This window comes from Podarcis melisellensis, assembly GCF_964234715.1.
Source record: "Podarcis melisellensis genome assembly, chromosome: 11".
Taxonomy (NCBI): Eukaryota; Metazoa; Chordata; class Lepidosauria; order Squamata; family Lacertidae; genus Podarcis; species Podarcis melisellensis.
In genome coordinates, this window is record NC_138543.1 from 13,496,016 (window position 1) to 13,508,316 (window position 12,301).

The window sequence follows — 12,301 nt, forward strand, 5'->3', positions numbered from 1 at the left end:
AGGTGGGGGCAGGACTGGCGCGTGTCCTGGGGGCATGGCACACTGCCTGCAGGGGCGTGGCACCCAGCGCAGGCGGGGGCAGCCGCCATGGCACCCCACCGGGATCGCACTGCTGGGGGCGGTGCACTCCCCCCGCACCCCTCTTCCTCCTCCAGTGTGCCCCCCTCCTGTCATAACTGGGAATGACACCTGAGCGATCCAACTCTCCTGTTGAAAAATGCAAGCCTCCTTTTTCGACAGCTAAGAGGGGCATGTGAGATTCCCCGGAGCACTGCTTCAATTTAATATACAGTGCCTTTTAACTGATATGACAGGTTTTCTCTGGTTGCGGCTTGATGCCAGGAAGGAGAGAACAGACAGGTTGCCCTTCACCTTGAAAAGCCATTAATTCAGAAGCACATCACTGATGCCAGATGAGAATGGAAGTTTTAAAACATTGTATCAGTTATATGACCTAATGCAAAGAAGGACGCGAAGACCTAGGACTGTCCCCTTGGACATTCCACCTGGATTATAATGCAATAGTGTATGAGTGCCTACAAATTGACAAACTTTCCCATTCAGTTTCATGGATGAACTGAGCAGTGCAAAACTTTTTTGTACACAGAAAGCTGCATCTCCCATAAGAAAGAGCAGGGAAGCCCTTATCAGTGATGGAGCCTCTTGCAACGTCAGGCTTTGGGGAATTGGCTTCCTCCCCCCTGTGGCAGTAGATAAGAAGATCAAACGAAAGGAACCTCTTACCAGTTAGAATCTTTAATAATCACAGGGAGAGAACAAAGAACACATCTCCTAGAAGTGGCAGTGCTCCCAATTAAGGGTCATCCACCCCATCCCTCTTAATCTACATCACTCCAACGTTTTGTAATCTGAGGTTATAGCCTCTGCGCTTTGTGTTCTGATGCTTTCTGAGCTCTCCGTGACTTTGGAGAAGGGGGGATGAATACTATCCAGAGACTATGAATCTGATCACTCTCTCTCTTCCAGTGTTTCTTCTCCTGGCTGTTCCCCACCCAGTATTTCCCAGCTTCTGCCTTCTGAACTATGTCCCTCTGCAAACCGCTGTTCAAAATCTATACTGTCCTCCTGCTCCTGGGAAGATTCAGGATCAGGGGGAGGGGGTGGCTCCCACCATTGCTCCTCAATGCAGCCCTCCTCAGGATGGTCCCAGACATGGAGCCCCTTGCCTGGAAGGGCTTGTTGGACTCTGAAATATACTCGGAGACAAGTGTGGATTTTATGCTCTTTATTCAGCTCATAGTAGTGAGGAATGCCAGTTCCCCTGAAATGTCTGCTTTATATACATTACTTACACAATGGGACCCATGTGATTGGCTAATTCCTGGATTTCCCTGTAGGCCAATCAGGTTGTGGATTCACTTCCACCTGGAGCTGGATTGGGTGGCTCCTGCGGACCAATCAGACTGCTGCATTCTGGATCCTATTGTTCTAGGACCAATCAGACTGCTGCATTCTGGATCCTATTGTTCTAGGACCAATCAGACTGCTGCATTTTGGATCCTATTCAACTCAGTACATAACAGACTCAGATCACTCTTGCCACTGAGAGATGCTGTTGAAGCAGGGCTTTGTAGCTCGCTCTCATGGGATACAGGAAATTGTGACTTAAAACACTGGTGTCCTTCTGCTAACATCTGGGGAATGTTTCGCACATATCGTAGCATTTCTCCGCCAATATCTAGCGTACAGTTATATGTATGCTAGTTTTACCACAGTATACTTTCTACCACATGGCTCTTAGATTTGTATGATAGACGGGTGTGGAAGTGGCATGGATTTGACAGAACAAGTTCTTATAACGAAAACTGACAATGGTGCCTCAGATAGGGATGAAATAATTTCCTTTTCTTCTTTCACTCACACCCTGCCCCGCATTCACTGTTGAGGCTTCTAGGTTTAAAAGCTCCTGGCAAGATTTGTGAGACTCGAGAGACCTGATGGATTCCCATTGTAGGAGCTACTTAGACTTCAAACTCCACGGAAAAATCCACTCCAGCTTAAGCTGGCAGGTCAGCTTATTTCATGGAATTTGTACTGAGCAAGTTTGCTCATCTCAAACTAATTCTTTCATACTATACCACTTTCATTCTGTTGATGTTTTAATCTCTGATGCAGTGCAACCGTGAGTGACTGGGTAAAAGCATGCAGCCTGCCTCCAGGTAAAATGAAGACTTCCTTTCTCCAGGTAAAAAGAACTAGATGAACAGTTGCACAGCTGAATCCGGTTTTCACAGATATCAATGACAAAGGTTTAGAAAGCTGATTTAACCCCTTCCCTCCACCAGGCTTCTGCACAAGGTGAGGTACTCAAAATCTCATTTTGCACCATCAGTGTGATATTCAAGTTGTTCTTGAAGTCACATCTCCCAGGCGAATCAGTCTTAAAAGCCATAGCATATACCTATGGGGGAGGGGTGTGGGCGGTGCTGTGGTCTAAACCACTGAGCCTCTTGGGCTTGCTGATCAGAAGGTCGGCGGTTCGAATCCCCACAACGGAGTGAGCTCCCATTGCTCTGTCCCAGCTCCTGCCAACCTAGCAGTTTGAAAGCATGCCAGTGCAAGTAGATGAATAGTTGAATTCCTGTGGCGGGAAGGTAAACGGTATTTCCATGTGCTCTGGCTTTCATCACGGTGCCCCGTTGTACCAGAAGCGGTTAAGTCATGGTGGTTACATGACCCAGAAAGCTGTGGACAAACTCCGGCTCCCTTGGCCTGAAAGCGAGATGAGCGCCACAACCCTATGATCGCCTTTGACTGGACTTAATCATCCAGGAGTCCTTTACATTTTATTATACCTATGGGATAATTCCTCATATGTGGATACTTCATCCATATGATTTCTCCATAGCTCTAAATGTCTCCCCTCCACAAAGAAGAAATGTAGTTTCTCCAAATAATCTTTTAAGCTCAATCCTCCAAGCATTACCCAATTGAATAGTGCTTGCTGGTGAAATTTACTTGCAGTGTGACTGTTCTCTGTCTTAGGGCACATGTAGAAACCAGGGCATAAGAAGCAAAAATATTTCAGTTGCTCCAAACTCCCCCCAGCGTTTTCAAACACACAAAAAACTGCACCATAATGTATCCAAAGCGCCCCTTTGAGTCATTTCCCCAAATCATTGGTCTCTTCATACCAGAGGAAATCAAAAATAGAAACTAGAATCACACAGAGGGATATTTTATGAACTGGAAATTAAAGTTTTAAAGGTTCCCTCTTTCCTTCCCCCTTTAATGCTTCCCTTGCAGAATTTATTGTTAAAGAGTTCTCTGCAGAAGATGGGTTTTGTGTTAACTTATCTGGGAATGACAATTCACTAGCGATTTACAACAGGTCTTGCGTGTCAGGAGGCCCAACCACAAAGCAAATGCATAATTAGAAGGGGGCAAAAATGATTATTTCCATTTATAACGAGAAAAGGCAGCTCTGAGTTTAGGAACTTTGCTTCCCTCCTTTGCTGGCTGCCCTTTAGCTTTTGAAATGATTTATAAATATCACAGCTAGACACTCTTTGGATTACAGATGTTTAGGCTGTGACACATTTTGAAGTTGCTGGAAAGGGTTCCTGCTGCAGTGTTGCAATTTACCATCAGCTCACCAAATATGGCATCTTATAAATTCCTTTTACGCTGATTCCACACAGGCAGATGGAAACAGAGCCGAGGCTAAAAAGCTAACAGTAACTGGAGAGGAGGTGGCGGTGGCAGTGGTGGTGGTGGTGGGGAAGACTGAAGAATGACTCATAATTCCATGATCTACAGGGAAGTGAAGGAACCTGCTCACCCCAACCCAGTAAACGTATTGCACCATTTATGGCGAGGATAACAACTCCAGCAGGATTCTACACTAGGCGATCTGAGCTTATATGTTTGTTCATAGGAGGGTTACTGCAGGTGTGGAGGAACCATTGCCAGCTAGAGGGCCACATTTCATGGGGGGGGGGAGGTTTAGTGGTGGACAGGCCCAGATCCAAAAGTGGGCACAGCAAATAACTTTGTACAGCAGGCTAGTCTTTCTTTCTTTCTTTCTTTCTTTCTTTCTTTCTTTCTTTCTTTCTTTCTTTCTCAAAATTTATTTATTTGGTTTTTCAGATTAAAATTTTACAGTCACATACCCAACGTACAACAACAAAACAAGATTCCAAGGAATCTCCTGGACTTCCCTCCTCCCCTTTGTGGGTCCTACTGTTAATCATTTCCTCCTGGATCTTTTACAATAATCCAAATCTTTTATATGTCTCCATTGTATCCAAAATCCATCATTAAACTACAAGTGATATTCCAATCCCACTAATGGTTTTAACTGTTTACAATGGTCTTTAAGTTTTTTTAAAATTCTCCATTCCTTATTAAAATTTTGCTCTTCCTGATTTCTGATTCTTCCGGTCATTTTAGCTATTTCGGCAGGCTAGTTTCTGTACACACTCATGCACCCTTCTCTGCCCTTGAGCCAGGGAATCAGAAAGCATTATAAGGGTTCAGAGAGACTTTCCAGCCAACCAAAAACACCCAAGGGGTGTGCGAAACAAGTTTGGGGAGAGCTGTAGCCTGGTGAGAGTCCCGAGGCACAGAAAGAAAGGTTTCGCACCTCTGGATTGCCTTTACTTATCTCTGTGTCCTACTTTAGGGAAAACAGTTTTCTGTCTGAAGGACTACCAGATTCCAGTCCTCTATCTCAGGGGTGGCAAACTCCCAAGATACTGCGATCTACTTACAGAATTAAAAACTGTCAGTGATCTACCCCCATTTTTAGGGGTTAAGGTCAAAAAGTTGTTGAGCTTTTTTTAGGGAGGAGGAAAAGGAAAGACCCGTTTTTACACTTGGACAACACCATTACTGGCCCCAACAACATCAAACATACCATCTCAGGACTATTTAATTACTCATCTTCTAACATTGTGTATGCCATTAAATGCTAACAGTGCCCTTCAGCTCTTTATATTGGACAAACAGGCCAAACCCTACGCCAAAGGATAAATGGACATAAATCTGACATCAGAAATCACAAGACAGAGAAACCAGTAGGAAAACACTTCAATCTCCCAGGACACTCTATACAAGATCTCAAAGTAGCTGTCTTATTACAAAAGAATTTCAGAAATAGACTGGAAAGAGAAGTTCCTGAATTGCAACTTATTACCAAACTTAAAACCATGGAGAGACCTGGTCTGAACAAAGACATTGGATTCTTATCTCATTATACATGACAAAGCCATTCTTAGCCATCTCACCCCTTGCTTTTTCGTGTAAGACCAATTGCAGTCCTTAACAGTCGTCAACAGGTTTTCCACACCTATCAGCCAATCACCCATTCCCACCACCCTTCTGAGTAATACCCCTCCCCACCCTCTAACTATATATAAGGGTCTGGTGACTTCTGTTTCAGTGTATCTGAAGAAGTGTGCATGCCACATACCAGCACATACCAATAACAAACTTAGTTGGTCTCTAAGGTGCTACTGGAAGGGATTTTTTTTATTTTATTTTAGTTATTTTATTTTGTTCCATTTTTAGGGGATGGGGGGGGGGAGAAGAAAAGCCACTCACCAACAAATCTCTGGGGAAACAAACAGCCTCACTGAGTAAACTCCTTTTTCTGTTCTGCAGATTGTGCACCAATGGAAGGCAGGGCGAGGGGGCAGGGCTGGATTCGATTTTACCAACGCTAAAGAAAGGGACCCAGCAATAGACTGCAATCTACCAAAACCTCCCAGGGATCTACCAGTAGATTGCGATCGACCTGTTGGACAACCTTGCTCTATCTGAAGGTGTCCCCACTTCAGTGGTGTAGCATCCTTTGCTTGTGCCCGGGACCAGAGGCTGGGTGCAGAAGGGGAAGAACAGCCCACTGTGGAAGCCAAACCCTTGCCACCACTAGGCAGGCACGGGGCATGGAGGGTTCATGGGGGCTGCACTGCGCCACCTACCTGTAAAGGTGGGAATCCGGTCAGCTGACACGGCCCTTGACAGGCACATCCCTCCAACAATAGCTGGTCAGTCATTCAGTGAGGGGGCCAGGGATGTGACGGCAAGGTCAGGCTGGGCTCCAGGGCCCAGAAACCCCCAGCGGCAGGCAGGGTGGGGATCCCAGTGTGGTTTGTGCCCCCTCAAAATCATGTGCCCCCTGACCGTCCCCACGCTACGGCCCTGCCTCAGACTGAAGGGCTGCCTGGTCCATGTCTGGTTTAAAAATAACAGAATTGTGAGAAGGAACGGAGGGACTGGGAAGTTGCCCATCAGCTATTCAATTCTGGACAGTAGGCAGGTCGTCTGGTCATGGTCTTCTCCTTTATGCTGAGATGAACTGCAGGCAGGGCAGTGATTGATATATATATATATATATATATGCTTTCGTAGATTTTCACGGGTACAGGAATGCAGGTTTTGGTGTCCTCGGGTGTCTTCCCGTGTAAAAGTTGGGGTGTCTAGGCGACGTTTCGACGAGGTCTCACTCGTCATCTTCAGGCTGGTGCTTTCGGCTTCTTGTTACTGGAACAGAGCAGGATCTCAGTGTTTGAGTTCCTATAAATACTGTTGAGGGGGTGTGGTGTATAGCTATACACCACACCCCCTCAACAGTATTTATAGGAACTCAAACACTGAGATCCTGCTCTGTTCCAGTAACAAGAAGCCGAAAGCACCAGCCTGAAGATGACGAGTGAGACCTCGTCGAAACGTCGCCTAGACACCCCAACTTTTACACGGGAAGACACCCGAGGACACCAAAACCTGCATATATATATATATATATATATATATATATATATATATATATATATATATATATAAAATCTCAGTTGTGAACTGCAACAAAAACAAAAAACCCTACACTTGCACTATATAAAATACTACTCAACAGGAAGAAATATGATTTAGAGTATGATAGACAAAAATGGAGTGAAGAGTTAGGGGTACAGATAACAAATGATATATGGGAGTCAAGTATAAAATCAATAGAAATGGTCTCTATGGATCTAAGACTAAGACTTATTCAACAGAAAATAATATTCAGAGTCCACTGGACTCCAGCAAAACTATACCAAAAGAAAATAACAGGTGCAGACAATTGCTAGAGATGTGGGAGTAACAGTGCAAGCTTAGTACATACGTTGATTAACTGCTTGATGATAAGATCATTTTGGTGCGAGGTGAGGATATTTATAGCAAGAGTAATAAAAAGAAATTGTTATTTAGGGGAACTGAATTTAATTCTAAATCATATTCCGGAAACGTAGGAGATTTCAAGGGGTCAACAAAAAAATGGATGTACTATATTAGAAGCAAAAAAACTTATTTTGATGAGTTGGAAGAGCTGCAAAAAGATTCCATTGAGAACATGGATTGATAATATGGACAGATTAGCTACATACGAACGAATTGCATGTCAACGCAAAATAAGAATGGATAAATACGAAGAAATCTGGAATGAATATTTAAGCGATGAGGCGGATAGTGGTGGGAAGTAGGGGGAGGAGAGAGAGGTGGGGAAATATTGTTTAAAAAAAGGTGTAGTCATAGGTATATCAATGTATTCAAATCTGAACTGTTAAATTGTGTTATTATTGTTATTATGGTTTTTGTTGTATGTGTCTTTTGCAGTTGATGTTTGTATCGAAAAAATGATTAAATAATATATATTTTTTAAGCAGTTGTGATAACTGACTTCTATTCCCACCTAATGTATTTCTGAGTGCCTTGAGATAGCTCTCAGACGCAGGAGGTGGCAGCAGCCCCGTTCTTTGCTTATGAGCCAGATTTACTCAGTTCAGTGCGCTGTGAAACACAGAGCAGCAGGAGAAAGCAAAGAGCAAGGCTAGACAGCTTTTTCATAGCAAGGATTATCTGAATATTTAGAAGGCCTGCTGAAGCAGGAGCAGCAGCAGCCAACAGAATATTCAGTTTGTTTTACTGCCGGCTTGACTCTGCGCAGCGTGAAGTTGAACTATGCAGACTTCAGGCCTGCCTTGCTATTTGGATGCCAAAGACCTTTTTTTTTTTTACTCTTTTAATAAGATTTATATACTACTCAATCGAAACCTCTAAGCAGTTTACATGAAATATGCATTGCAATAACTTATTAAAACCAGATGCTAATGACAGAGTTAGCCTATTCCCCACCCCCTAAAACAGCCATCCCCAACCTGCAGCCCTCTAGATGTTTTGGCCTATAACTCCCATGATCCCTAGCTAACAGGACCAGTGGTCAGGGATGATGGGAATTATAGTCCAAAACATCTGGAGGGCCGCAGGTTGGGGATGCCTGCCCTAAAATAAAACCAGCACTTAAAAAAAAATACACATTATAAAATAAATGTCATATTAAAATTTGGATCAAAATGACATGGCTAGGTAGATATAACAAAAACAACAACAGTATCTGTATGTCGCTCATCTGATTGGGTTGCCCTAGCAAAAAATAGCAAAAGCACAATGCAACATGAAGCACTAAAAACTTCCCTGATATCTTCAGATATCTTTTACAAATTACACGACTGTTTATCTGTTTGACATCTGATGGGAGGGCATTCCACAGGGCAGGTGCCACTCCCGAGAAGGCCCTCTGCCTGGTTCCCTGTAACTTGGCTTCTCGCAGCGAGGGAACCGCCAGAAGGCCCTCAACGCTGGACCTCAGTGTCCGGGCAGAATGATGGGGGTGGAGATGCTCCTTCAGGTATACTGGACCGAGGCCATTTAGGGCTTTAATAGTCAGCACCAACACTTTGAATTGTGCTTGGAAACATACTGGGAGCCAAAGTAGGTCTCGGCGGCTGCTCCCAGTCACCAGTCTAGCTGCCACATTCTGAATTAGTTGTAGTTTCCGGGTCACCTTCAAAGGTAGCCCCACATAGAGTGCATTGCAGTAGTCCAAGCGGGCGATAACTAGAGCATGCACCCCTCTGGTGAGACAGTCCACAGCCAGGTAGGGTCTCAGTCTGTGTACCAGATGGAGCTTGTAGATAGCTGTCCTGGACACAGAACTGACCTGCACCTCCATGGACAGCTGTGACTCCAAAATGACTCCCAGACTGCACACCTGGTCCTTCAGGGGCACAGTTACCCCATTCAAGACCAGGAAATCCCCCACACCTGCCTACTCCCTGCCCCCCCCAAAACAGTACTTCTGTCTTGTCAGGATTCAACCTCAATCTGTTAGCTGCCATCCATTCTCCAACTGCCTCTAGACACTCACACAGGACCTTCACCGCCTTCACTGGTTCTGATTTGAAAGAGAGGTAGAGCTGGGTATCATCCGCATACTGATGAATACGCAGCCCAAACCCTATGATGATCTCTCCCAGCAGCTTCATTTACAGTGGTACCTCGGGTTACATCCGCTTCAGGTTACAGACTCCACTAACCCAGAAATAGTACTTGGATTAAGAAATTTGCTTCAGGGTGAGAACAAAAACCGTGTTCCGGCAGCGCGGCAGCAGGAGCAGGAGGTCCCATTAGTTAAAGTGGTCCTCAGGTTAAGAACAATTTCAGATTAAGAACAGACCTCCGGAACGAATTAAGTATTTAACCCAAGGTACCACTGTAGATGTTTCGACTACAACCTGAGAGTCCCGCATCCAAATCCCTACTTATACACAAAGCTCACCACATGACCTTCCTGGAGCATTCTCTAGCAGCCTAACCTACTTCTCAAAGGGCTGTTAGCAGGACAAATGACAGATGTTCCTGTTTTCTTCTCTGTGTTCCTTGGAGGAGGACCATGGTATACAAGTGAGATATACAAACTCCTAGTAGATTCAACTGGTGACACGTCAGGCAACAGCTGAAGCAGCCCAGAATTTTTCTGATTCTACAGGCAACCGGCATCTATTCTTCAACTTATTTCTAGGAAGAAACACACACCTCAGTTGTCTACACCCAAACAGTGGAGGATTGGGCCCCTTTCCCACCAACCTTAGCCTGCCAGCCCTATGCTCCTGCCTTCTTAGTTGCAACCAATCAGGTGGTGGATCTGCCTATCGCTGGCTCCACCTCCATCTACTGTTCATTTACTTGCTCTCCACCCTGTCCATCACAATGGCCGCCAATCACCACTACACCCCAAATCATGAGACACCCCCTTGTTCTTTACCAGTTCCACCTGCTGAATATAATTTATATCTCTCCTACTGCTGCAGTACAGCCAATAATGCTCTTAATAAAAAAAGAGTAATTATGTAGCACTTACTTTAAAAAGCAGAATTTTCACAGTGAAGCTGCAACACAGCTGCCAATTATGACTAAGTAGAGTGTCTGAGTCTTTGATAGCTGTGTTCCAAGTTTAGCTTCACCTGTCATAGTGTTTGAATGACGAGAGATGAAGCCGCGTTCTCGAAATCTCTCCCTGTCAACCTGTCCTGCAGATTTTAAAGGCAGAGTGATACGTTTCAAGGCCCTAAATATATCAGAGAATGAATGCAAGATTTTTAAACCATTTCTCTTTACATGCTGCTGCGACACCCACATTTTCTACATCTAACTAGAATTAACTATTCCCAGTACTGCAAATAGCCCCTTCACTTTGCTGGCCGCCAAGAAATCATCCTATCTTGGGGAATGCTATAACGCATTTTAGCCTGAGTTGAAATCTACAATTAGTTCATTGAGCTGCTATTTAGTGGAACTGCAATGTATTTCAATTATCTCCATCTAATGATCAGCATTGAGATAAAGGGTTTGTGTTTAGCAAGATGTTCTGAAATGCCAAGTGTTGTTACACGGAAGAGTCTATTGACTTTGGAATAAGCTTGCATAGAGATAGGTTTACTGGACCATTTCTTGACCGGTCTTAAGAGAAGCCTTGTTCCCTTATACAATACATGTGATATTGCAGGAGAAAGGTATATTTTTAATTTTCATTTTATTGTCTACTTGCTTTTATTGCTATACTTGGCCTTTTTCTGTGCATTATTTGTTCATTTACTGCAGCAGCCTTATCAGAAATCTCAGCCTTATCAGCAAACTCAGTATTTTCCTTTTCTCACATTCTTCCCACTCCAGCAAGAGTAGGAAATGGGTGCTTGGCTAGGAAAGGGCTGATATATGTTTAAAGTTTAAAAGTTATATACTTGAAGAGTCTGTGTGGAGACAGGAGAAACACTTTCTCTCTCAGTTGTTGACCTTGTGGCGATCACACAGGGTCCCCGGACGTTTCACCGTCTATTGATCCCTGTGCCACCACTTTATTTCTCGCTGCCACCACCCAGGCCCTACCTGGTACAATACTGAGTCCAGTCAGGGTTAAATTGGAACATAAACTCCTGTTTATTTATTGCAGTTTAACAAGCGTATGGTTTCATAAATGGTATTGGTCAATTTCATGGGGTGCCTATCTAGACCTGTAACTTCGCTACCTGCTCTCACTCACTAAACCACCTCTCAGATATTTACTTGTCTTCCTAGTTCCTAACTGTTCCTGACTCAGCTTATTTCACTACACTAACTCAACCTCCCCACAGACTCTATCCCAATTCACTCCTACTCCAACCAACCACCCAACTCCCAACAAACTCCTCCTTCGCCCCTCGCAGAGCTGGTTTTATGGTCCCTCTGACTCCACCCCCTGGGTTCTGATTGGGTAACCTGTTTAACTATTTCACCTTCAGCACTCCCATATGTTAACGTCACAGACCTACTTAAGACCTCACTTTAAACCAGGCATAGGCAAACTCCAACCCTCCAGATGTTTGGGACTACAATTCCCATCATCCCTGACCACTGGTTCTGTTAGCTAGGGATGATGGGAATTGTAGTCCCAAACATCTGGAGGACTGGAGTTTGCCTATGCCTGGTTTAAACATTCTACGTTTTGTGAACAGGTGATAGGGATGGAGAAGAAATTTGGTTCAATTTGCATTTTAATTCAGTTCAGGGGTGCTGACTTGCCCCCCATATTGGGGGGGGCTCATCACGTGACGTGTCACGTGGTGTCTTGTGCTGCGTCCCACCCACCACACAATTAGCAACAGTCGTATGAATCAGGTAAAATTAACCCACTCTATATCTCCTCCATAAGGGACACAGGTGGTGCTGTGGGTTAAACCACAGAGCCTAGGACTTGCCGATCAGAAGGTTGGCGGTTTGAATCCCCACGACGGGGTGAGCTCCCGTTGCTTGATCCCTGTTCCTGCCAACCTAGCAATTTGAAAGCACGTCAAAGTGCAAGTAGATAAATAGGTACCGCTCCAGCGGGAAGGTAAACGGCGTTTCTGTGCGCTGCTCTGGTTTGCCAGAAGCGGCTTAGTCATGCTGACCACATGACCCGGAAGCTGTATGCCGGCTCCCTCGG